The following is a 6,160-nucleotide window of genomic DNA, read 5'->3' on the forward strand; positions in this document are numbered from 1 at the left end:
AAAAAAAAGACATATGTAATGTGTTTAATGATTTTTTTTTTTGTAAAATTGGAAAAGAAATTCATGATAATGCACAGTTAAGCATATCTGAAAATGATTTTTTTAATAAATATATGTGTGGAAAGGTCACTGATTCTTTATCTTTTAGTCCTATAACAGTTTCAGATGTTTTAAATGTAGCTTTGAAATTAGATCAGCAGGGTATGATGGATTTCACACAAAAGTAGTAAAAATTTTTATACAACACCTCAGAATGATGTCGAATTGTGATTGGCCAAGAACATGTCACATGACATTCAATAGAAAATACCTATCAAACTCATTGAGAGTGACAGCCATACAATAGGCCCCTGGCATGGGCCTATTGCACGGCTCGAAGGTACTATAGCACGGCTTCGCGGGGGGCTACTAATGCATGGCCGCTCACAGAATTCTGTGGCTCACACTAGCAAAGCGCCAGCAAACTACGTGCTGGCCGGCTGCGCTGCGCTGCCGGTAAGTCTCACAGACCAGGCGCGGCGGAGTACTGCAACGTTAACGTGTACGCGCAGCTACTTTACCTAGCTAGTTGCATGTATTGCGGCCTTTATACCTACTGCTGTGTTTTTACTTTTGACTCTGATCTGCTACGTGGACCACAGTGATCCCAAAATCAAGACTTCATCTAGACCTACTACTAGATCTACCGACATCTCAGATCGGCCTAACAGTCAGGCCTAACTCGATCTAACGTAGCGTAGAATGGGTATAGACCCTGCGGAGTTTGTGATTCCTGTGACTGTGTGGTCGAATCATGACGAGTGTTTGAAAGCAGTACACAGGGTGGTTTACAATTCTCGGCCTAATTGTTACATTTATTTTTGGGCCTTCCTGAGTTGGCGGTCACTAATTTAGTACTGTGATTGTGGACAAGGTGTTGTATAAAACGAATAATTTATGATTTTGTTCGTGCATTGGGGCACGTAATACCGCACTCGGCGCGAGATTCGCCACTGGTCTATTCAACGCGGCGCTACGCGCCTTGTTGAATAGACCAGTGGCTTATCTCGCGCCTCGTGCGATATTCGTGCCCTATGCACTCACAACTCATAAATTATTCGTATACTATTGACGCAATGTGTCTCCTTTGTGCAATATTATTTTTAATGCGTCTATTGAACAAGGTATTTTTCCAAGTGCATTAAAGATCGCTGTGATACCAGTTTTTAAAAATGGTAATAAAATGTCTGTAAATAAGTACAGACCTGTCTCTATTTTATCGATTTTTAGTAAAATATTAGAAAAAATAGTTTATGAAAAAGTGATCTGTTTTATACAAAAACATGACATTTTATATCGGAGACAGTTTGGTTTTAGTAAAGGGTGCAGTATATCACATGCAATAATTGATTTAGTAGATAAACTTGCCAAAGCTTTTGAAGATAAATCAATAGTAGTTGGAGTTTTTGTAGATTTATCGAAAGCTTTTGATTCTATTGATCATTCTATTTTATTTGATAAGCTTAGTTTTTATGGTATACGGGGTATAGCAATGAAATGGTTACAGAGTTATTTAAGTGAGAGAAAGCAATATGTTTGTTTAGACAATGTTAATTCACATTTTAGAGATATTCCAGTTGGTGTGCCTTAAGGATCAAATCTTGGACCACTATTATTTCTAATGTATATTAATGATTTGCAATATGTAAGTAATATTTTATCTGTAATTTTATTTGCTGATGACACCAGCTTGTTTTTACCTGGAAAAGATGTTGCAACGATTAATCAGCTTTTTAATACTGAAATGGAAAAAGTGCAATCATGGTTTTTAGCCAACAAATTACAGATAGATTATACAAAGACAAATTATATGATTTTTAAATCTCGGAATGAAAATGTCGATGCGAATTCAATCAATATTATGATTAATAATGTTGACATTGAGAGAGTCAAAAGTATTAGATTTTTGGGTGCTATTATTGATGAATGCTTAAGTTGAAAAGATCATATTAAGTATATTTCTTTTAAAATATCACAAGTAATTGGAGTACTGCATAATTTGAAGCATATATTACCAATGAAAATTTTATTGAATATATATAATAGTATGATTTTATCACATTTGTCATATTGTAATATTGTATGGGGTAATTGCGCAATGTATTTAACGCAAAAACTTTTTAAATTCCAAAAACGTGCAATACGTACAATAACTAAATCACATTATTTGGCACACACTAAAGAGTTGTTTTTAAAGTTGCAATTATTAGATATTTATAGTATCAATAAATTTCAGATTGCTTCTTTTATGTATTCCTTCACCAAAGACTTATTACCTGATGCTTTTAATGATTATTTCATTTATAATTTTGATGTGAATATGTATGTCACCAGAAATTCCCATCAAAATGTATATTCCTTTTTATAGATATAAATTCTCGAGAATCGTGATTTCTTACAAAGGTCCTGTACTTTGGAATACACGTAGTATGTTAGATAAGTTTAAACAGTGTTCCACTTTAAGTGATTTTAAAAGGAAGTATAGATTATATTTATTACAGAAAGAATAATATGCAATATATTGTGAGCTGTCTTTATATACATGTAAGTTTTATTGATTGCCTGTTGTTTGTTCATGTATTGTTTGTTATTGTTGTTGTAGCTCATTAGCTTGTTTGTATTTGTCTTCTGAGTCTATTACCTGTAAATCTTGTCAGTGCTTCTTTTTATCTTATTCTTGCCATGTTCTTGACTGTCTTTCTCCTTGTCTCCGTTTATGTTCTGGAACTTAAGAAACACAATTTTTAAAATGCAAACTTGTAAGATAAAGTCCATCAAGGGTTTGACCTTTGACAGGCCAATGGCCTTTGTCATTCCCACACATCTGCTGCAGTTCTAACGGTTTTTACTGTGTTTACATTTTACTGTAACTGGCCTTGTACTGCTTGTGTTTTGTTTTGTGTATATTTCGTTGTTATGTTCTGTACATAATGCGTATATGTCTATTTTTGTGGGGTTTTTTTAGAGATGTGAAATACATTAAATTGAATTGAAATTGAAATTGAATTTGAATATATGCACATACAGAGTGCGAGAAGGGGTCCTGACCGTGTACAGAGCCAGTGTAGTAGGAATATGCATATATATGTACATACATATCTTATTTTGTTAATATATCATATACATATATAAATATATGTATATATATATATTTTTTTTTATTTTATCTCATTTATATATACATATTTCATTTATATATTTCATATTTCATATTTTATTTCATCAATATGTCATATGCACACACACACACACACACACATATATATATATATACATATTTTATTTCCTAAATATATATATATATATATATATATACATATATATACATACATATGTTATTTTTTAAATATATATATATATTATATATATATGTATAATACTGGCACTTTTATAGACTCTATAAACTATTAGACCTTTCAGATTTGTGACCATCCCTATTGCTTAGCTAATTCCTTTGGTGCATGCTCAGGACAAAACATTACACCCACAGTCTATACATCAAGTAATCTACAATGTCTGCTGACACATGTTGTATACCAGTAATCATATTTTGAACCTTTAGACATGGATGTTAATTTTTCATTTGCCAAGGGGGACAGCATTGTAACTGCATACAATTTCAGTCTTCCAATTTAAACCATGTGTGATAATGTGGAGAACACCAGGGGGTCATTTCATGAAGCATTTTATCAGATTTTTTTTTTCTGACAAACTATGAGCTACTGAATCCCTTGCATCTCATTGGCTGAGAGCAAATTTGTCAGAAAAAAATATCTGTCAGACTCTATTTTTCACTGTTTATGTGAACTCCAAAACAAACTACATTAGTACTGTATTCTAATGTTCTGCATCTTGTATCACGATGTTTTCTATCTATGAGTTTTATCTTTTACTGCAGCAGAGGGGGCAAAATGACTTTGTATACAATGTTTATTGTGTAGAAAGGTGAGAGTACTTTCAGTTTAAATACATACTGTAAATATGGCTGATTTGCCAGGTTATGGCTACCAAGGTAATGGCAGGGCGTAGACAAAAATGACCACAACAGCCTTCAGACTATTTGCACGCTTTAATGCAATATCAGTAATATTACATAAATGTACATTATGCACATCACATTATTTCATGACTTTTCGAACTCTTTGATGACCATCCCGTCCCCCACCACCCGTCAGTTAGTTCTTTAAAGTCCAATCATTATCAACAGACTAAAGGGTGGCAGAAAACATCTCCTACATTCTGTGTCAGATCATTCCTACATATCATTCCAATTTCTGTCACTCAGCAGTCATGGGTCATTGCTACCTTCAAATTGGATGAAAAGTGGTGGGTTCACGAAATTCTTGGTTGTTGCCAAAAAGAATTTATACAAAGATCCCAGAAAAATGCCCCTGCTGAGTTAAAAAAAAAAAAAAAAGGATTCACCATCTTGAAAACAAATACATATCTCTCCTGGCAAAATGTCTTGTCTATCCATGAAGGAAGAACAGTCATGATTCTCAACAGTTTGACAAGTCTCTGGAAAATATATTACACTGAAATCTCTGTTTACAATAAGGATAGAATCAAATTGTGAGAAAAACAGTTAGAGCAGTCACTTTTCTTGAAATAATGAATGTACCTGATTACAGTAAATAGACAACATATGTGTATGCACAGAAAGTAAATGCACATTTTTTCTTAAGAAGATTTAGTCTGACACCCTTCCATTTTCACTTGAATGAAAAGGACTATTCGCACTGCCAAACTTACAGCAGGTGTTCCCCTTAGCATGAAAATTATACATGTACTAGAAACAACATTTTTTTCAAATCTTATAAATTGTAACTAAAAGATGAAAAGCCATCTGAAACTGAACAAAGCCTGACAATCTACCTCGCAGTGCCTTGGTAGCCAAGGAAACATTTTCCACTCCAAACTTGTCTGCCACATGGTGGTGAAAAGCCAAAGTTTTGGAGCTCCGAAATACTGGAATGCTGTCTTTAATGATTGCTAGCTACATCCCAAACACTGATATCTGTTTCAGATCTATGTGTTGTACAAGGTAAGCTACAGGAGGTACTGTGCAGTAACTGAGTGCAGGGGTAAAATGAATACATAGACTTACTATGACAAATTTTGAAGGGCAAAGAGAGAATAAAATTTGAATGAAATCTGAAACAGAGACAGACACATCAAAGTAACATCTGACACGAAAAGCTACACAGCCATGACTATGCATGTCTGAAAGGCATCTACAGTGGAACCACATATGCCCCTCCACGTAGCCATCTTAATCAGGTGACTGATGTGTAACTCCAGCAGCACTTCTTCTTTTGTTTTCGACACATGTCACAAAAATCGCATCACTTCAATATTTTCCAATACCATCACATTTTCCAGTTCCCTACTCCACATGTGACAATTCATGTGTTTGTAAACATCCTTTATAACAAGTCACTCCCTACGTAAAGCGAAGATGTATTTAGATTTACAGTTTTGTTCTGCTGCATTCATCCAGTGCATGTTTATAATATTAGCCCCTACCTTGCATTGCACTGAAATACACTGTCATGAGGTTGGTCGCTTGATGTGCATATGTCTAGAATTACATTTAACACTGCAAATGTAATCACATGCATCACACATTTTTCAAGGCAGCAAATTACTAACCATCCATTTTTGCTTGAGTTATTATTTAACATTTTAACAGTTAAACAAGGATAAGAATGACTAATCTTATTCAGCTGGATAAAAATGATAACTTTCATACACTTTGTCCACAAGTCAGTGAATTATTTCAATCTCCAATGATAAATTTTCACATCATGAATGAATTTTTGTTTGTTTTTTTTTTTGCTTGAACCAATCAGCACTATAAGTGACATTATTAATTGCTAAAACTGATAGTACGATCTGCATTTTCCACTGTCAAATACATCACACTGCCTTTAATAGACCAAATTTAACAATATCTTTTATCATACCACAGTGTCTATATACAGTATACACATCACATTGATCTCTTTCTTGGCAAGTGTACTAAGTCTTCTTTTCCATGTTTTTGACAAGAAGATGTTAAGGAGGTTGGAAGAGGGATTGAGGAAGGTCAATTGAAAACTGGAATGTGCAAGATGGTGAG

Source organism: Diadema antillarum, unplaced genomic scaffold (assembly GCF_040938485.1).
Source record: "Diadema antillarum isolate AM-2024a unplaced genomic scaffold, OU_Dant_1.0 scf00000046, whole genome shotgun sequence".
Lineage (NCBI taxonomy): Eukaryota > Metazoa > Echinodermata > Echinoidea > Diadematoida > Diadematidae > Diadema > Diadema antillarum.